This window comes from Cyprinus carpio, chromosome B5 (assembly GCF_018340385.1).
Source record: "Cyprinus carpio isolate SPL01 chromosome B5, ASM1834038v1, whole genome shotgun sequence".
Classification (NCBI taxonomy): Eukaryota; Metazoa; Chordata; class Actinopteri; order Cypriniformes; family Cyprinidae; genus Cyprinus; species Cyprinus carpio.
Window position 1 is genome coordinate 32,832,284 of NC_056601.1, and position 22,632 is coordinate 32,854,915.

The 22,632-nt window shown below is 35.3% G+C and overlaps 1 protein-coding gene across 5 annotated transcripts in view; it reads left to right on the plus strand.

Annotated features, from left to right (window-relative positions):
- Positions 1–221: 221 nt before the first annotated feature.
- Positions 222–22,632, plus strand: part of LOC109084894 (proteoglycan 4-like) — a 92,076-nt gene continuing 69,665 nt past the window's right edge. For 2 of the 5 annotated variants that reach the window (XM_042723202.1, XM_042723204.1), the window contains exon 1: positions 222–646. The gene's annotated coding sequence lies outside the window, so the exon portion shown is untranslated. Of the gene's footprint in view, positions 647–17,229; positions 17,581–22,632 lie in introns of all 5 variants that reach the window. The other 3 variants (XM_042723200.1, XM_042723203.1, XM_042723201.1) reach the window with 2 other exon arrangements.

The window sequence follows — 22,632 nt, forward strand, 5'->3', positions numbered from 1 at the left end:
TAGAAATAGCATACATGTCTCTTCTATAGTGCTTTTTGTCCCCTTTGGAGTGTTATAAATGATCTGTTATTGTATGAAAAAGAGTGATGTGTGTATATTTTTAAAATGTATTCTGGTTTAGGTTTGGATAACATGAGGGTGAGTAAATAATGAGCTATTCCTTTAAGCCAAAACAGTGGATGGAGAGAGGCATGCATACAGAGGAGTCTAACCCTTCTGTTTATTCGCTGCCGATAGGTCTGCGCTTGTGCTTTACTCCCATCACTCCCTCTCTTTCCCATTGGCTGCTTCCCTCTCCCACACATAGACACGGACACACACACACACAAGCACTGGCTCTGAGCTCAGACACCAGAGTTGGCGTTCTCGAGCGGAGGTCGAGAGAGGGACAGATGGGATCCGCACACGACGCTCGGTGCAGCACTGATCACGACCGAGACATTGAGAAGAGACTCTGGCATGGAAAAGAGGACAGCGAGACGGAGGAAAGAAGATGGTACAGAATCAGCAGGATGGGACTGAGAAACCTGAGCATCTCCGAAGCTTCCTGAAGATGACAAGATCTCTTTTTAGTTTCCAGCACTTCTGAAAAGGACAGTTTTGAACGTCTCATGCACTCGTGCTTGGATCGAATGGGAAGTTTCTGGTGAGTAACTTTCGCTTGTTGTATAAAGGACAGTTTCCTTGCATGGATTGGTCAGATTTAGTTTCCAAAAGGGGAGGAGGTTTATGTTTGGGTTGTCCACATGTGCAAAAGTCAAAACGCAAGCGTTAAGAGATGATCCGGCTGGATCTGAGCAGCTGTGCTCTACTAAAATGATGAGATCGCACGAATGGGAAGACAAAACAGCACAGTCAGTTCTTCTGCCTCCACACACACACACACACACACACACAGTCAAACATATCAGTGCTTCACTGCATTCATGCTGACACAAACTATAATAATCATGAAAGCACATGCAGTTTTTCAGATCGTTCTGTTGGGTCAGATGAGAAAATTCAGGCTGCTTTGAGATAACCTGGTGTTCAGTTGTACTAAATTTGCCAGGTACAAAGCACTTCACCCTGAATTCAAAGGACAGTGTGAGTCAGTGTGTGTGTGTGTCATGAATAACAGAATGAAAGTGCAACGCTGAGAACTGTAGAGGTCATTGCAGATTCACAACCTTGTGTTGTGGGGAGCTGGTCGATTGAGGTAGTTGGTTTGGGTACACAGATGTGTTGACTTTAAATGTAAAAGTCTAGCACCAGACCTGTCAGATGTGCAGAGTGGTCTTCTTAAGACAGTGGCAGGCAAATTGAGGCAATTACCTGTCCGTAAATATTGTTTACTGGCCTTGAAACAGTATTTTGCTCTATGTGCCATTCAAAAGTTTGGGATTTTTATAATTTTTTTAATTAATATTCTTATTTAGAAAGGATGTATTAAATGGTTAAAAATTTAAATGGTTACAAAAATGTTCCATTTCAAATAAATGCTGTTTTTTTTAACCTTCTATTAATCAAAGAGTCTTGAACTACGTTTTCCCCCAAAATATGAAGCAGTACAGATGTTTTCAAAACAATATAAACATTGATAATAATAAATGTTTCTTGAGCAAATTAGCATATTAGAATGATTTCTGAAGGATCATGTGACACTGAAGACGGGAGTAATGATCCTGAAAATTCTGCTTTGCATCGCAGGAATAAATTTAATTTTACAACATGTTGAAATAGAAAAGTCTTAGTTTAAATGGTAAAATTATTTCACAATATTTCCAGTATTACTGTATTTTTGATTAAAGAATTGCAGCCTATGTAAGCAGAAAAGCCTAATTGTTTCAAATTGTTCAGCGTTTTTCCCACAAGTCATTGTTTCACTCACAGCATCATTCATTAGCGAGTCTCTTGGTGAAACCGATGAGAGTTGCTTTTGTCAGGAATATACGAAAATAGGGTTAGATATGTTGCTTTTTGCAATGTTAATCATGCATTATGCTTAGTGTTTTTACCTATTTGAATCACTCATTATTATGTTGCAATTCATAGATTTTCAAAATTAAAAAACAAGCAAAGGTCAAAGTATGCGGTTAGGGTTAACCCTAACCCTAACACTAACCCTAACCCCAATGCGGTTTTAAACCATGGGTCATGAAAAAGTTCACCTGACTTGATTTTATCCATTGGGAATTGACTGGAAAGTGGGTGTGGCATACCCCAATGGAGTCAGCTGGTTGGAGTGCAAGGGTCAAATTTTTATGATGTCATCCAAAATGGAAAGACAATTCAGAAAATAGGAATGCTCTTATATTTTGATGAAACATTACAAAGACGAACATGAATTTATTCACATTAACATGCACCAGTGAATCGTGCACAACGAGACCTGGAAGTAAATGGGGTTAATGCTGATTTCATGCTGACTGTAATTTTGGACCGTTCATGTAGATGTTTAATCTTCACGTTACGCATGTGTGCTTCTAAATCCTACTGCGGAGAATCTGTAAACAGCATTGAGATTCACAAACTAGGTTCTGCATTAACCATGAAGCCGGTGTAATGCATGTGCCGTCAGATGCTGTTTGTGTCACTCATTCACTTTCGGTCCGCTGTGTCACTCCCGCTCCGCATTCATTCGCATCTCGTCGTGAAGTTGCTTTCTCCTGGAGATCACATCACATCAGTGCTCCAGATGCACTTTTGGCTTCCAATCAGACACTTAACCTTCCTTATCCTCCTCAAACCTTCCACCCCAATTATCTCTTTCTCTCTCTTTCGCTGTGTTTCATCGCTTCCACGCTTGTAGACTCAGCCAAAACAGTGGATTTTCTCTATAGGGTCCTCGTATGAATGGGATATGGAGTTGATAGTTTAGAGTTGATTATAGTCCTTTTTACACGAGATTCCCAGCAATTAGCCAGCTGGGCTCAGCGCGTGCTGGACGCAGGTCGTTAGCGGCCCAGTGGGCGGAAACCAGCGCGTTTTAAGACCTGCCAAATGAAGAATTTGGGAAGAGTATGTTCATCTAATCCCACAAATCAAAACATTAAAGATACGTAAACAGACGTTGAACCAAATGGTCAGGGTTTGACTGGTTAACACGGTCCTCTTAACACCTGCTGGTAGATGGCGTAACTACACCTTCACATCCAAAAACCTTTTATCTTGTTTTGCAGGACAAACATATAAACATATTTAGATTTTTTTTAAGCAGCATATTGTAAGATAAGTCTTGTTTTAAAATAGTTTTTTTTTCTTTTATAATTTGCAAATAGTTTCCTTTAAGCATAAACCTCACTACATTTTATTAGATTACAAGTCTTAATATCTTATGCAATTTTGCATTTTAAAGTAAAAACAGTTCTTTTAAAGGACATTTAAATGTGTTTTTACTGCAAAACAAAAACACTGAATATAGAAATTTTATAGAAGTAATTTATTTGCAAGCAACATATAAATCTAAAATAGATTTATATTGTTAGGCTAGAAGCCTTAATACCTTATGCAGTTTTGCCTTTTAAAGAAAATACATCTTGTTTGAAGGACACTTCAATATTTTACTGGAAAACAAAAACACTGAATAATTGTAAATATTTGTTTATGCTCATTCAAAATCTAAAATATTTAATTATATTTTAGCTGAAGATTTGAAACTTAATATTTGGGGATTTGTCATTTTTGATTTTTAATTATTTTCATACATTAAATATTTTTATTTCCACTTTATTTATTACAATTATTGTAATAAAACTGTATAAAAGCTTACGTTACCTTGACTTATTTATCACGTAATATGTCATAACATCAAAATCTTTCATAAGTTTTCATAAGTTATATGAAATTCATCCCATTTTTTAAAAGTTAAAAAATGGTTAAAGGTAGCAACTCATTGTAAGTTTTAAGTTAAAGGATCTGTTAAAAGATTTGACCACCTTCCTTTCAATTAAATGTGACGATTTGTCGATGAGGCAGCGTTTATTTGTTCCAGGCTTAGTCACAGTGAAATGTGCATTTTAAATGTCCATCTGGACTTGTTAACCAGTGCTTCTCATCGCTTCATTTCTAATTGATAGCACTGTTGTTGTGACATAGGCCTGATCACTTAGCCAACCAATGCATTTTTAATTATTCATTCATGATATTTTCATCCTCAATCTATAATGCTACTGCAATCCTGCTGAGTGACAGATCTGTTCCTGTTAACACATGCACGTCAAGAGGATCTCATGTGCTGGTTTTCATCTGGAGCCTCTGCTCCGGATGCAGTACAGCACTGAGATGTTTCCGGGCAGATGTTAGAGAGACATTCAGAAGATGCTTTCATGATGCTTGTGATTGAGAGCTTGTGAATTGGCTGTTTTTATGTGTGTGTGTGTGTGTGTGTGTGTGTGTATGTGTTTGATGTGCATATAATGAAAGCACTTTTCAGGCTTTGAGACCAGATGCTGGTCAGTTTTATTTTAAAAAAATAATCCTCACACACCGTTGTTTGTTAATATTGTGTGTTTTCTCCTTGAGCATCAGTGACTGTTTGTTCTTTTGTGATGATTGTGCACAAGTCCTGTAATTTTGTTGGTTTCCCAGCATGCTCTTCACATTCGAATTCTCAGCCATAGCGGCTCAATTATGGTGAGATCCAGCTTTGTCGCTCCAGACATCAGAGGGACTCATTCACAACTAACACAAGCAACCGCTGAGGCTCAGAGAGGCAGTATTAAGAACAAAGGGTGTGTGTTTGTATTTAAACAGGATGATTTGTGCAAATTAAAATTTTTGTCTCATGTAATATTTTTTAATATCTGTAATTTAGATCAGCTTCCCAAGGGCAGCACTAAAAGGAAAAAATTATCTAATTTAAGATTTTATATCTGGTTTTCTTTTTTACACTAAATTTTTTTGGAGATTCTGCAATGATTATTTAATATACAGCTGATATACAGCTGGTACAGTGTGCTAACCTTGCTGGTTAAGCTAGTTAAGTTAATGTGTTCTCCATCTCCATTCCAGTTTGACAACAGCACTATAGAATTTACAGCTTCCTCTGAATAACGTGTGAATAAACCCTTGAGATCCCCACGACAAACAGTCAGCGAGACCATATCATGCATCAGTAGTTTACCTTCATGAAAAATGGGCCAAATCCTGATTCAACCAGGCAGTGTTTATGGATTATGTAACTTCATGCATTTGTTAGCATGCGATGACATAGCACATTAATACACAACAGATGAACTGCACTGGGTGAGAAGACTGCTGAAGAAGTAGCTTGTGCATTTCCTCATAACCATTATTGCTTTAAATTGTCATTTAGGGAATTTGGCTACAGTAATGCCATTTCGGTGGGATTTATTAGTTTATCAATCATGTTGTGGTGCATAAACTCGGCTTTCTCAAGTCAAGTCAAGTTGAGCTTTATTGCATTTCTCTACATGTGGGGGCATACCGTGCAACGAAATGTTGTGCCTCACAGCACCACAGTGCTAAATAAATACAGACATACAACAATGAAGTAAAACAGTATAAACCTTTACACAACTAACCTATTTACAGATTACGACTATAAATATACTATATATAAATGGTTACCTATACATAAACTAAAAAAATACAAACTATACGAATGCTTCACATAAATACTGTGCATGTGCAAAGAGAAACATCGTAAGTCAAGCAGCTGGCTGGGGAACAGTGCACGATGATTTGTAGTGCATGAGCATGTAAACATACATATATTACTGAGTGCTTTGTGGGATTATGTACACACAGCAGTGTGTGTGGAAAGTGTCTAGTGCGCATAGAGGAGAGTGTGTTACTATAGGTGGGTTGTACAGGCCCATTCACCTGTGAATAGCACACTTCGAATTGCACAATTGTTTGGGGGGTGGGGGTCTCAATGATTCTCCTGTATGCTCTCAATGGTTTCCCTGTAGAATGTGGTGAGGATGGGTGGAGGGAAACTTGCCCTGTTCAGCCAGTGGAGAAAGTGTAGGTGCTGTTGTGCCTTCTTGGACAGTGACAGTGTGTTGGTGGTCCAGGTGAGATCCTCTGTGATGTGCACCCCCAGGAATTTAGCGCTGCTCACTCTCCACAGTCGAGCTGTAGATAGTCAGTGGGGGGTGGTCAACGGAGTTTCTCCTGAAGTCCATCACAACCTCCTTTGTCTTCCCCATATTGAGGGACAGGTTGTTAGTGCCACATCATTCAACAAGATGTGCCACTTCCTCTCTGTAGTGTGTTTCATCGCTGTAGTTGATGAGACCTACCACCGTTGTGTTTTCAGTGAACTTGATGATGTGGTTGGAGCTGAACGTGGCAGTGCAGTTGTGGGTCAGCAGCATGAAGAGTAGTGGGCTGAGCACAGAGCCTTGCGGGGCACCTGTGCTCAGTGTGGTAGTGCTGGAGGTGTTGCGGCTGACACGGACTGACTGAAGTCTTCCAGATAAAAAGTCCAGGAGGGAATTGTTAAGGCCCAGCAGGTTTAGGTTATTTATGAGCTGTTGTGGGATTATTGTGTTGAATGCTGAGCTGAAGTCGATGAACAGCATTCTAACATATGAGTCTTTATTCTAGATGGGTAAGAGCCAGGTGGAGGGTGGCGGAAATTGCATCGTCATTAGATCAGTTTGGACGGTATGCAAACTGGAGCGTATTGGGGAGACGAGTTTTGATGTTGTGCATGACTAACCTCTCAAAGCACTTCATTATAATTGGAGTCAGTGTTATGGGACGGTAGTCATTTAGACAGGACACAGGTGATTTCTTTGGTACCGGTATGATTGTTGTGGATTTGGGACATGTGGGGACAACTGCCTGGCTCAGCGAGGTGCCTGGAGTTGGGAGTTGTGGGCAATTTTTGTGCAGGTGTGTCATTCTGCATTTTAAATCATGAATAAAAGTGGTTGAGTGCATCTGGGAGGGATGTGTCATCATCACAGGCCTGTGGCGGGGGCTTGTAGTCAGTGATGGTCTGAAAGGCTTGTCTCTGCTGTCTTGATTTTTTGAGCATATGACTGTTTCGCATTCTTGATGCCACAGGACAGATTGGCTCTAGCTGTTTTGAGGGCTGCTTTATATCCTGATCTGAATGCTTCATCTCTGGTCTTTAGCAGCCCACGAACCTCTGATGTCATCCACAGCTTCTGGTTGGCACGTGTGGTGATGGTCTTGGTGATGATCAATGCACTTTTTAATATAAGCACTTACAGTTTCAGTGTACTCCTGCAAGTCTGTGTGGTTGCTGTAGGTGGCCGCGTCTTTAAACATGTTCCAGTCTGTGCACTGAAAGCACTCCTGTAATGTTGAGATAGCATCATCTGGCCAATTTGTGATGAGTTTTTGGACCGGTTTGGCGAGTTTCAGAAATGGATTATATGCTGGGATTAGCATTGCAGAGATGTGATCCAAGTACCCGAAGTGGGGGCGGGGTTCAGCCTTGTTCGCGTTCTTCTCTGTTGTGTAAACAAAGTCCAGTGTGTTGTTTCCCCTTGTTTCAAAATACAAATGTTGGTAGAACTTTGGCAGAACTGTCTTTAAGTTTGTGTGGTTGAAGTCACCGGTTATGATGAAAAAGCTGAACTCCCGCTACAGATAGAACTGATCCTTAGTGACTATAAATCAGCAGTGTCTGTGAGGGTTATTATAGTTAACAGTAAAATTAAAACCATAAAAATACATTTTCATTACTTGAAATTACTTTAACTGAAATTATTTTAATATTATTTTATTTCAGATAGTTAGAAAAGTAACATTTATCATTTTCATTTATCTCAATTGATTTACTATATAACAAAAAAAACAACAAAAAAAAACAACTGAAATAAAAATTAATAAAACAAATATGTAGACATAATAAATGACAAGCACAACAAAATTACTAAAATTGTAAAATTAAAATGAAAACAAAATATAATAATTATGTGTAATTTTATTAATTAAAATATTAATAAAAATATATCTTAACGTAAAAATATAATATAAAAGGCTTAAACTTATTTTATTTCAGCTAGTTTTCATTTAGTTTTTTTTAATTTGATGTACTTATATAACTAAAATTAAACTGAAATAAAAATGAATAGAAACTATATAGAGATATTTTAAAACAACAAAAATAATTAAGATTTTTTTAATTAAATAAAAATGTAAATGAACAGGAAAAATATATATAAACTAAAAAATAGTAAATAAAATAGTATCTCGATGCTAAAATAACACTGTCTGTAAACAAGTAAGAGGCTGTTCAGTAGCAAAAATTGCACTCAGTTGTCAGTCTATGTGCACCCATCTATTTTCATGAATTTAAGTAGTTCAGTATTAAAGGCCTGTTCATTCCAAAGATTTTAAAAAAAAAAAAAAAAAAAAAAAATCATTGTAAAAACCATTGTGGGTTACAGTTACGGCACAGAAAATCAATATCGTTTCAGAATTTTTTTTCCAGCGGATGAATGATTAAAAATATTGACAGCCAGTCAATCCATTTCGACTTTAAAGAGCTTGAATATTTAGGTTGGCAGATGACGAAACAGCAGCGTGTGCTTATAATAAACAGAATGATATCGTATGTTGCTGTGGTTGCTTATATAATTATTATATTTATCTTTATAGTTATTGTTCTTTTTGTGAACAAGCCTTTACACGATACAAGGCTATACAGACTGCTTCTGTTTAGTTTTGTTGTGTTTTGTATGTTCGGTGTTCGACATGTGGCTTTCCCTGTTGTTTTTTCAACTTAAGCTCAATAAGCATTATCACAAAATGACACTGCTACCGCAAACTATCCAAGTCTCACTCGGAGCCGCCTGTCAGGTCTTTAATAATTTGTTTTCTCTCTATAGTTTTTCTGTGCTGTGTAGGTGTTTTCTGAGAGGTAGGTGATATAAATGAGTGTTAGTTTGGCTGGTTCACGCTTCCTCCTTCTCCCTCTATCATTCCTGTAGCACATAAACACACAAAATATGTGTGCGGTGCCACCATCAAACCTGTGCACATAAACAGGACCTTGGCTGACACTGATTACTTCTGCAGATGGGAAATTTTATGAAAGGGAATATTCCAGGTTTGATAGAACTTAAAGTCCACTTGAAATCATAATGGACCTTTTTTACTTCCTTACACGTTCAGTACACGTCCCTATTGTGCATGATTCATTGTGATGGTTCTTGTAGTAACTTCCTCCAACTCTGAAATGACATTCTTCAAATGGCTCCAAAACAGAGGTTATAACCAAAGGTTTAAGATTTCATGGAGATTAAAGGCTGGAATACATACCCTGATTTACAGTAGCCACTTCACTTGAAAGTCTGGTAGTGTGTGTTGCTCAGTCGTTTTGTGTGTGATGGCCAGATTTTCCTCTCTGACCATTTAGAAAAGTCGGTAAGTGAATGATGCCTAGCGTTGTAAGTTATGAAGTGTATTCCAGCCTTAAAGTTAAAAGTTTTAAGCCTGCCATCGAAAGTATGGGAATTTGTCCCTCTTAATATCTATGGTGTTTTTTTCTCATTAAATATCATGTTTCACTCAGAAATATATTCCATTTTAGAAGTAGAATAGATTATGGTGGCTGTTTTGTGCTGATTGCATCAGGAACACACACACAAAAAAAGAAGGGCAAAATACTGTTTATACGGAGCATACTAAATTTTTAGAAATAATAATGGATATTCATAACTAGAATTTCATCCACGGCTCATATTACACGTTTTGTACAGAGTACTTTATGTACTGTATTGTTCAAAAGTTTTTAAATTGAAAAATATAAAAAAAAATTAAAATGTAATTACAATTCAAAACAACTTTTTAAATTGAAAAATATAATAAAAAAGTGAAATGTTATTACAATTTAAAAGTACTGTTTTCTATCTGAATATGTCATAAAATGTAATTTATTCCTGTGATCAAACCTGAATTTTCAGCATCATTACTCCAATCTTCAGTTTCACATGATCCTTCAGAAATCATTCTAACATTCTGATTTCCTCACAAGACATTTCTTATTATTATCAATGTTGAAAACTGTTTCAATTTTTTTTTTTTTTGTGGAAACTGTGATGCATTTTCTTTAATGGATGGAAAGTTCAAAAGAACAGCATTTATTTGAAATTTATTTTTTTTGTAACATTATAAATGTAGCTATTTACTGTCAATTTTGATTCCTTGCTAAATAAAAATATACAGTTCTTTAAAAAGAAATGTCAGTGAATGTCAACACAGGAAAGAAATCATTCATTAAGCTATTTTGCAGGATCTTAAAACCCTCCGTAATGCTTTGCATCATAGACTTCAAATGTAAATCTGTTACTGTAAACATAGATGCATGGATACTGTCAGTACACCTTAGGTTGCACTGAACCCACAGCATTTCTTTAAGACATTTCCCATCATCTCCTCCGCTGGGTCGCACTGATGACATCTGCTGCTCACGCTGGCAAGACTAGCGATCTTAATGAAATGAAAAGAGAAGCTTCCAAAAATACTTTAGTAATGAGGTTCTTTGAAACGTGACACCGGGTGACCAAATCCTATTTTTCTCGTTTGTGATGGACACATTCAATTCATGTTGACGTCTTTTAGTGCCACCGAAAATCTAAATAATCAGGTAAACAAACAAAAAAGTTTGATTAGCGCTTCCAGCATCCTTTCAGCATTAAACACAACCTCCCTAGTCATTATGAGGGGCGTTTGTTTCTTATTTCTCCGTTTCTAGCGTTCCCCATTTCCACGGCCTTTGTTATGCAAATTAGCTCTCACACATGAGTGTGAGTAGGTGTTGCTAAGAGTTTCTTTGTGCTGTAGAGTTAAAGCTGGCAGAGGTGGTTTCTCTGCAGAATTATTTAGCATATAGATAATAAGATCTCATTGTCATAAGAGCCATCTCAGTGGCTGTAAAAGTTTTAGCACATTGTACATCATCTTTGGCAGCTCTCAGGAGAGGTTTTGTTCTTCTCAAAACAAATCTGAATTGAAGATTTGGTTCAGGCCTAGTGTCTGCCATTTGAATCAGCACATTTGACTCTGATATTGCTTTCTTAGGCAATAAAGGAGACACAATACACTGGCCAAGACGTTTGCCTTGAGCGCCGGTTTAAAAATGTAACACTGATTGCTTTTTCAATTAATCAGAGAGATTGCTGAATCGTGTCTCATTAGCTGACGGTTTGTGGATGTAAGGTGACTCTTGTGACTGCAAAATCATTGCAAAGAACTATTTATCATTGTCTATGTAGTGTTTTAAGTTTGAATTTGTCCTGAGATTATCTTGTTTTTTTTTTTTGTGATCTGATAGAAAAGAAATAGTGCTGTTTTTCAATGCATTTACAATGAAGGGGGATCAAAGGATGTATAAGCTGCATAAGAAGATATACAAACTTTAAAAAAATATTGTTTACTGGCTTTTGTTCAAAAGATTGGGGTCAAAAAGATTATTATTATTATTTTTTACTTTATTTAGATTTTTTTTTTTATAAATTAATACTTTTATTTAGCAAGGATGCAATAAATTGATCAATAGTGGCAGTTATGATAGTACAAACTATTCCTATATCAAAAAAATTCTATATAAAACACAATGATTTCTAAAGGATCATGTGACACTAAAGACTGGAGTTATGATGCTAAAAATTTAGCTTTGCATCACAGGAATAAATTATATTTTAAAATATATTCACATAGAAAACATTTATTTCAAATTCTAATAATATTTCACAATATTACTAGTTTTGACTGTATTTTTATCAAATGAATGAAGGCTTGGAAAACAGTAGGGAATTCTTACAAAAACATAAAAAAAAAATCTTACCAACTCCAAACATTATATTTATTTCTGTAACAACATTATATTTATATATTAGCATATTATAACCTTTCCACTAAGATGAAAGTCTTTAGATAATGTGCAAGTTGGATCAGTTTTCTGTAGTGTCTGATTAGTCTGCCTTTTTAATTTAAATTTCAATTTTTTTTTTTGAGTTTCTAATAAGTGACTATGATGTCAATTTGCACTTGTGCAATGTTCATTTGAATGCTAGATTTCAGCAATTAACTGAAGAAATATGGAGCCCTTTTGGGATCATTGTAGCACCAGTTTATAGCTGAAGGTGAATTTGTCATTTCTGTGCCAGTAGTGTAGCCAAAATTATTCAATTATTCACATACACACACACACACACACACACACACACACACACACACACACACACACACAAAACGACAGCTTTCAAACAGTTTTCATATGGCATTACATGTAGCAACCATGCATGTCAGCAACACACATTATTATTATTATGCAGCTTTATTAAAACAACAAATATACAAAAATATCTGTATGTTTATATGTTTTGTAACTTTTTAAATACACATCTATCTTTCATATTTACTTATCAACATTTATTGATGATATCAACATTTATTTATTGATATCAACATTTATTGATGAGGTATACATGTACAAGACATATATGTCTAAAAAAAAGTGTTAAAAATAAGTAAACATATACATTTGTATGAGCTAGATTAAGTGTTATTATATGAAATTGTTCCAGTTTCTAATAGGTTTAATTTATGTTTTGCTTCATATAACAATATATTTCATATATGGAAATGTAATATGTACATATATTAAATTTATGTATGGATTGGTCAAACAAACAGGTATTCCCAACCTAAAGTCTATGCTAAAATGGGATATGAGTGTGCCTATAGCATCGTATTTTTAAAAAAGTTTCTCTTATAGCATCTGTGCAGAGTTTAGTTCCAACCCAAGTTTTTGAAGTCTTTTAATTTTAAGAGTGCAGAAACACTCTGTTTTGGTCCCTGATGTAGTTTAGAAATATACTAGCAATAACAACAAAAGCCGAGTCTTACTAATGCACATGATTTGCCACTTCACTAAACTCTGGGGTGTTTCTCGTTCTTTCCCCCTGCTGTCTTTCTCTTTCTCTCCTGTCTCGCTTCACTTCGGTGTCTCTCTAAATATATCTCGCCGTGTCTACCTTTCTCCCCGTCTCTCTGCTCGCACAGTCTTGTCCAATAAAGTTAGCCATGCTTCACCAATCCAATCTGACACACTTTTACATAACAATTCTATCTGCAGCATGCGCCCTCCCTTCGCAGACGCAATTCAAAGCATTCTCCATGAATGAGTGACTGTAATGCAGTATTAACTGAGCATTTTAATGCTGAATATTAGAGGTGTTTGGTGAATAGCATCTATTGAAAGTGAAATGCACTCCTGTCTTTGTGAACACCGGTGTGGATGCATCAATGCCAACCTCAATGAGGACTCAAACTTCTTCTCTCCGGACAGCTTTTTGGCTCTTTTCACTCATCCTATAGAAATATAGTATAGATTAGAGCTGGCCGGTAGAGATATTTGCTGTACTGTTTACACAACGCAATATCTGTGCCATAATGTACAGTATTGTAGACAGCTTCATTGATTGTAATGAGAGCGATTCAGTTTTTGTATAGTTATGCTCACATTGTGGAAATGGTGACTTGTACGTAAAACGTATTCATTTGTCATGAGAAATCGAATCTTCTGATCACTCAATATGATCTCATTATTAAGCGTATACATTAGTAGGCTATATAAAGTGTTATTGTAGTGCACATGCATTTTCTTATATTCATTACTAATGTTTTGAAAGCTTCTAAAACGTTTAAAATATGTTTATGTTCATACAATAATTAATTATTTTTGATTTCTTTTTTATATTTAAGCAATGAGATTAAATAAAGGGGTTCAATGCCGTACTATTATATATTTTTATATTATTTTATGTAAAATAATTGTGTTTTATATATATATATATATATATATACATATATATATATATATAAAAACAGTATGGTATTTACATTCTTTACTGTATTTTATATAGTAAAATGTAAATGTAGAAATGTTAAAAGATTTAGTAAATATTTGTTTCTAAAGCCATGAATACATACATTTTTGCATGCTTAAGATGCTGTCAGTTTGTCCATATCGTTTATTTAGTGTGTGTGTATATGCTGCATGATTTTTATATATTTTTTGTGTATTTTATGTAGTAAAATCTGTAGAAATATATTCATAATATAAATATAATAGTAAAATTTGTTTCTAAAGCTATAAATATGTGAATAGTTTTTCATTTTGTGTGTGTGTGCACGCGCATATACTATTTGTTTGTATTTTTCTTGAATTTTATATAGTGAAATCTGTAGAAATATATTAAAATACATCAATAATATAAATATAAGCTTTGTTTTTAAAGCCATAAAAAATTTAATATTTTTCATTTTGTTTGTGTATTTTATATAGTAAAATATAACTGTAGAAATATACTTAATATATGGATAAAGTAATATAATACGATTTCATAAGGATTTGTTTCTTAAGCTGTAAACACGTCAATATTTTCATGTTTTTAGATGCTGTCGACATTTCCTCTGCTCTGCACCTTGCAAAATTTAGTCTGCCATGTGAGGAAAAACTTAATATTTTTTGGGGACTGTTTTTCTAAGGAAGGAAATTTAGCTGCAGCTTAATGTGAGAGGCTACACGATTATTGAGCATTACTGGCTCAAGGAGATCAGGGGATGCTTATGAAGTCTTTAATAACAGTGATATGTCTGAGTTATGATTCATTTAGATGCTACCCAGCCCAGTTGCGTATGAAGCGTGATATGCACGTGGAAGACTCTCAGCGGGGTTGAGGGGGGTCAGCGTTCCTGCCACTAGGACACACTGAGCATTAAGAAATGCTGGATTCATTAAACTGTCACTGTAAATCTCTGTCCACACTGACTGAGTGAGAGAGAGAGAAAGAGAGAGAGAAGGAGAGATGGGAGGAATATGTGAGTAGAAAGAAAAGCATAAGGAGTGCTGGAGGAAAGAGAGTGAGATTGTACAAAAGGATGAAATCTGTGATGGAAAGCAACATCAATTATGCAGATGAAATACAGAAAAGGAGACAGTGAGTGATCTGATCTGCCCCCGTTTTTTTTTTTTTTTTTTTTTTTTTTTCTCACTAAATGACCTTCAGTTCTTATTTTCATCTCTAGTTTAGCCTTCATAAATTTTGCCGCTTAGTTAATGTTAATGTATTATTTTTTGGTAACTAATTTATTAGTTGCTACCATGTAAACGCTGCACTGTTATCTTTTATTCTGTTTTATTGCTATAAAATGTTTTATTATTCCAAAGTAGCTGCATTTTGCAATTTGCAAGCAGCATTTAATTTGCAAATATTTAATTATAAATAATAATAATAATAATAATTGTATTTTATTATTTACTTGAATTTTATATTATTTTCTTTATTTTATGTAATTTGTTGTTTGCTCTACGCTTGTGGGGCAGAAAGTTGGTGATGAAATTTTTAATATTACTTGTTCAAAGCAACATAAAAAAATGATGGAGATAAAAGACAGAAAAGGAGAGATCTTGTTTGCCCCTGTTTTTCTATCGTCAAAATAACCTTCATTTCTTACTTTTTTATCTTTATTTTATCCTTCATAACTGCTGCTGTTTAATTAATGTTTATTCCTTTTTGGTAAATTCATTGATTACTAAAATGCTGTTATCATCTGTTATTTTGTTTTATCAGTATTAATTAATTAAATCATTTAATAAATCAGTAAGCTGTATTCTAACAAAATTAGCAAATTTGCTCTTCACATTGCATAAATTTTGTGGACATTTTTAATATTACTTATAAGATAAAATAAATATATTTAGTTTGCAAGCAGTATTTTTTTTTAAATTGGCAAATATTTAATTGTTAATAATAATAATAATAATAATAATAATAATACTGTTTTATTCTATATTATTATTTAATTCAATTTTGTATTTATTTAATTATTTATTTTATATAACAGGTTTTTCACTCTTTTTGTGAAGACATTTTTAATATTACTTATTCTGACAAAATATGCAGTTTGCAAGCAACATTTAATTAGCAAATAATTAATAATAATTGTATTTTATTTTTATTTTACAATAATTTTGTAAATGTTTTTTTTTTTTTTTTTTTTTTTGCTCTATGGTTGTGATGTGGAAATTTAGTGAAATTTTAAATATTACTTGCTCCCATAGTTTTTATTATTGTTATTTTCCCCTATTTCACTTACCGCTTACTAAGGCTCATATTTTGGGTTAGCTGATTTCAAAACCTTTACACTTTTAAAGCGCTTAACTTTACCATTTGTTAATGATGTGGAGAGGTTCTCTGTTACTTTTGTCTTCCATTTTATCCTTTAATCATTGTTCACGGCTTTCAGCAAATACTTACAAAATTAATGCACAGTGTTATCATGCCACCGAAACACATGGAATTGAAACTGAATTGAAAAGGCAACCGAATGCAGTGGCACAGTCTTTTTCCACAAGAGACCGGATAGAAGGCGATCAGACGCTACAAAAACAAACAGTCAAATCTTTACAAGACCTCAAGGATGCTTCCTGAGACAGCAGCTCTTTCTGTGAGGTTATGATCTGATGCTCAGCTCCAAACCCCAGCAGATGGTGGCTCATGTTCTCCCTCACCTAATAATGTGGAATTATCAGCACAGCAGAATAAGTACATAAGGGAGCCCGAGCATCAGTGCTTATGACGCTAATAAGGGAACAAGATGCACAGGTGCATCATATATCATAAACGCTGATGAAAAAGTTATTTTTTCATTAGTACTTTAGAGACAAGGTGCTTTAGAGAGTTTGCATTATGCCCATGCAGTGTAGGTGGGTTCAATGAGTTGACAACGTTGTTCATTTAAAAGAACACCGCTTTGTTGCAGGGGTGTGTGGTGGAGCAGAGCACCTTCTTTGCATGATTTTTTTTTTTTTTTTCAGACGTAAATTCATGTTATTTTTTTTTTTTTTTTTTCAGACGTAAATTCATGTTATGTTTGCATTCAATGTTTACATGGTTTCCAGGTTAAATGCCTATGGAACACCATTTACCTTACCATTATTATAATGTTACATTATATAGAAAATGTTACTGTATTACACACTAAAGCACAGCTAAAGGTGACATTTTTAATGAGTCTTTTTTTAATATTGTTTTGAAAGTTCGCTTAACAGTTTAAAAGTTTTTTACGTTTTTATTCTCTTTGAAGAAGCTGAAGGAAAGCTCCACCGGTGTTGCTGTTGGACAGCATTAGTTTAGAAAAATTAGTGATTTAGACATTATTTCATCTATTATTGTGATATATTTGTTTCATTTTCATACTGATTGTTTTATTTGTGGATGCCCTCCTCAGAGAAAACAGCCTTGCTTTGTTGACGCCGTATGCTGAGACGTTTGATAGCGGAGGCCCTTCTGAACGGCAGTGTTTCCTACTCCGTCGCGGGTGCTCTGTTGATTCCCATCACATCCAGAGGCCTCGGCATGTCACGGCCAATCACATCAATGCCGTGATGCGCCACAGGATGAAGATGAGGATGAGGAGGAGGTTGTGGTAGAGGAACACAAGTGCCCGAAGGCTGAGCTCTCCTCCTCCCAAACCCCTGTCGAGCATCACAGTAATCATCACTAATCCTAATAATCAAGCTTTCTCCGTGACCGACGGGGGTGTTGCCATGAAAAAGATGTTTCCTGTGGAAAAAAGCAGGTAAATAAATATATAAATGAAGAGTCCCTAAATTAAGAAGACAGAACCCCCAGGTGTCCTTTCCCGAAATAAATGTGCAGTGTAGCTTACTATTTCCCGAGACATGGCTAGATTTGGCGAGCTGTTCTGAGACAGCCGTGTCAAGATCGCTCCACTGTCTCACTTCTTTCTTAATAAAGCTGTCCGAGAGCGTTTGGCTTTACGTAGAGAGACAGCGACATATGCTGTCTCAACTCTTACTTACTTAGGGCTGGCATCGCATTCGAAATTTCACTCGAAATGTACCCATTTAGATCTGACGGTTTGTGACAGAACAGCAATTTGGACGGGATTGGTTTTCTAAATGACGTTTGGATTACAGTTATTAACACAGGATGTCATTTCATGTACTGATTGGGTGGGAATTGGGATCTTTGTAGTTAGAATTAAGATGAGAGCGTATATTGCCAGGATTTAGATATTATGGGATGTCATATAGAAATATTAGGTCATGAGTCATTGCACTGCCATTCAAAAGTTTGACTTTTTCTTATCCAAGAATGCATTCATGTGTTGAAAAATTTGCTAAACAGTAATATTGTGAAATATTATTACAATTTCAAATAACAGTTTTCTATTGTAATAAAATGCCATTTATTCCTGTGATGCAAAGCTGATTTTTCAGCATCATTACTCCAGTCTTCAGTGTCACATGATCCTTCAGAAATCATTCAAATATATTGATTTGCTGCTTAAGAAACATTTCTGTGTATTCTCAATGTTGAAAGCAGTAGTGCTGCCTTATACGTTTTGTGAAAACCATGATGCTTTAGCAGGATTTGATAAACAAAGTTAATTCAACAGCATTTATTTGAAATAAAAATCATTTTAAATGTCTTCACAGTCACTTTTGATCATTTTAATGCATCCTTGCTAAATAAAAGTATCAGTTGCATTAAAAAAAATAATATTAACTGACTGACCTTTACCTATTATTCTGCCCAAAAAAATCAAAAAAAGGTCTAAATCCATAATAAAAAGGCATAATGCAGTGCAACAATAAATTTAGCTCTGAGTATTCAATGAAGGTCAAAATATATGAGAAGAGGCATTGTGAAAAGAACTAAAACTAATGCCAACATCATTTCTATCCGGACAGGATTAGTTTTCTCAGAGGATCCCAAAAGTTGTCATATGAAAACAAATCATTACAAGGTACTGTACGTCTGTGAAACATGAATTTAAGTGGCATCCTCAGGGAAAACTAGTAGAGTAGAGCTTTTAGACAGACGCTTGCAGATCGTCTTTAATAAAATCTCAAAAGTGACGTTGTTCTGATTTTTCCTCTTTTTGTGCTTTCCGAATGAACTTTGATCTACTGCAAACTTTACGTTCCCAATTGACCGCCGTCCTGTGATAACACCTGCCCTCTGAATTTTAATTCAGAATCCCACACTTCCTCTCAAAACAGGCTAAAACAACCAAGTGTTTCCTAATTAAATGTTCCAGTTATGCAAATGATTCATTCAATTTAGGGCTTCATTAAATAATTGGCTTCTCTTCAGGGGAACAACTTCCAGACATGCAGGATAATTGAGGGCAGTTCCAGGAGAGCAAAGGGACAGAAAGTAATCCATTCTGCTCTTCATTTCAGTCGCTTTATCACAGCCAGAGTTTCAGCGTTACTGTAATCTCCCACAGTCTTTCTCATTTCTCATCTCTGAAGGAATTCTGCTGGCCTAAATTGGGAATTCCAAGTGCCTGAGCCTAGTTGTAATTTTGTCCTTAATTGACCTTGCGTGTGGCCAAAGCTGGCAGCGATTAATGTCTCCAGGTGTGCGGCTCAGCAAAGCTGCCGCAAAGCATGTGAGTAAAGGCTGCGAATACATATTCAGATGTATTCATAAATAATTTACACAGAGTTAGCACATTATAAATACTAATACACCCACATGAAACACTGCCTTATTTTTTGCGCTTGCAGTGAACAACTATTAAATGGTTTTGATGGAAATGTAAAGCTTACTGTATTGTAATGCGACTAAACTAAATGTATAACAGAAAGTATTATTAACTCAACATGCAAAAGAACATTTCTCAATCCGGCATCTGCGCCAGGATGAATCACACATGGGAGCATTTGAACTTCTACAGGGGCCACGAATCCGCCACTGGCACTGAACTGAACATAACATTTCATCATTTGCAGAACTACATACAACAGAAGGCAGCGGCTAAAAATGGTAACACCTCTTTTGCAGAGTTCAGTCGAGACAGAAGACTTGTTTTGCTTTTGACTTTTATAAAACATTGTTTTAAATTGTTTTTGTATGATTTGCATTCAAAAATAAACTAAAACTGAAATAAAAATTAATATGGAATACATAGACATAAAAAGACTAATAAAATGTCAGATCAAAGTATGAATGATAACTAAGTATAGTTGTTTAATTAAAATGAAAGTGGAAAATATAATAATAAAAACTAATTAAAAATATACATAAAATATTTATCATTAATACGGCAATAAAAATTAAGAACTATATAGACATTTCTTTGAAACAAAAACTAATAAAAGGAGAAAAACAGAACAAAATTTTGAAAAGAGAAAATGTAAAAACAAATAGTACTTAGAATTTTGTACTACACTTTTTTTTTTTTTAATACAACCATAAACAACTGACAGTTGTGGACTATATTACTTTGAGGGATAATTGTTTAGTCCAGTTGTTCATATCAATAAAATCAACTATTTATTGAACATTATGTTCTTTTTTTGTGTGTTGTCAGTGCTGTTGTTTTAGGAAATAAATAATGCTATAGGGAGCCACTGTGCATAAAAACAAGAATCCACAGCCTGTTTTGGTTTATTGTTGTAATAAGTAGAAAGCCTAAAGCCCAAACCATACGATTTTATGCATCATTGCATTTCAAAATGTGTTGCATTCTCTTCAAGGGGTGCTAGAGTAGGTATTCACATAAAAAAAAAATTGTCATCACTTTTCTCTTTCAGAGGAACTACTATCATGGTGGAGCACCAGTTTGAGGAGAATCATGCTAAGCAAGTTAGATCTGGTTTAGAGTCATATTTGTGGAGGTGCAATCGCCCACTTTGTTTTTAGGACATTTTGAAGATTTGAAGTTCAGGATTGCAGGATTAATGCAAAGTGTTGACAGGGCATTGATCAAGCATTTGCATCTCAGCATAAGATTTATTCTAATTAATTGTACTAAATACTGTACATTTTGTAGGTGCTTGAGTTAGCTCTGTCTCATGGGAAAATTATCTCATGATTTATTTACAGATTTATTTCTTCTCTTTTAGACTGTCAAACTTTTTTTTAATTAGGGTTGCAGAGATTAGTTTTAAGATTAATTACACATTTAAATTTAACAAAATTAATGCATTCACCTAATTTGACATTGCAACTACTGTTCTTTTATTCTTTTCTGTCTGTTTTGTACAAGCCACAATTACCGAGCTATATTACTTTACAATTGCTAAGCTGTATCAACCTAGATTGATCTTTGGGTTATGTGGAGATAACAGGTTAATAATGGAGCACGTCTGGCCTTTTGTCTGGGGCTCCAGCGGTGGTTGAACGTGAAGAGCTGCAGTGAGAGATTTCAAGAGGAACTCGTAGTTTAGCTGAGTGAGAGGCAATCAATGAGGGCTTGATTATCTACATAAAACTAGAGGTGTGAGGTGGTAGCATGTGCCTTTGCCTGAACCTCTGTGTTCAAGGGCCTGTTAGCGGTATCTGAAAGTAAATATGAGGGACTTGTAAGATCGGAATGAATGTGCAGGAATTATAGGCCTGTATTTATAATATTATGAATGAAATGTGCGTTATTTGGAAGAAAGTCGAGGTGTGACTGACTTTAGTCCACTAATTCTATTAGAGTATTGCTCTATAAAGTGGATCCCCCATTACCCCCCCTTGTCCGTTCCATTTGGGAGAGACCCAGAGGTGAACTGTCCCCCGCGCCGCGCCATGTCCCGCTCCGTGCCCCGCTCCGCTCCCCTTTCCCCTTCTCACACAGCTTCTGTGCACGACACCTTCTCAGCAAGCAGGGGTGCCAATTTGCCAATTCCCCACACATTGAAACGATAGATAATAGAAGAGAAAACCACTTCGCGGTGGTGGTGCAGAGGATTTTTTTTTTTAGCTGCTCATGCCGCCCCCCATGTATCATGAAAAAATGCCCGGTTCGCCCGTGCCAAAAACCGCTATTGCTCTGTAGTAAGTAGTTTGCATGCACGGTAGGCTATATGCATGTTCTGTATGCATACATGCTTGAATGACCAGCTGCTTTTGCCAAAATATCTAGTATTCAGCAGAGCACTTTATCCCAAAATACATTATGTTCAATTTAACCTTCATTTCAGTGTAAAGACGGAACCCAAAGCAATATCAGTTTTTAACATCATCTTTCTTGACACATTATTTGATTTGAACTGATAAGTAAACATGACAAATTAAAACTCTTATTAACAAGATGCCAACTAATGCAAATCACATGCAATGTTTATGAGGTCATGTGACAACAGTAGTTTAAAAAAAGTGGAATATGAGTCATGTTCTGCCATACATTTCATAGCCTTTTAGATCTATACTTTACTCAAATTTAGGTATGTACATTTTTAATTTTTTTCTTATCTTTATTGTTTACACAATGACAAGAAAATGAACAAGATGTAAGTGAAGAAAACTATAATATGATATCCATATTTAAAAATTGTTTAAATCGGTTTAATATTTATGCAGTAGATTAAAGACATAGCCTACTCTTAATTATAGTGACTTAAAGGTAGGGTACGTGATTTAAAGCTAGTTTTGACATCATAAGATCCCACCCTCCCTGCAGATCACAAAGCCCCACCTCCTCCAAAACACATGAACGTGCACTGGCAGACCAGAGGCTAACCAGTGTCATGATGAGAGGGTTAAATGCAATGCTGTCAGATTACCTCATGTCTCATTCATTGGTGAGAAAATATTACAGTACATAGCACATAATTTTACAATAATAATGCCTTCCATTCTCGCTCTACCTGCAATAGCGTAATGC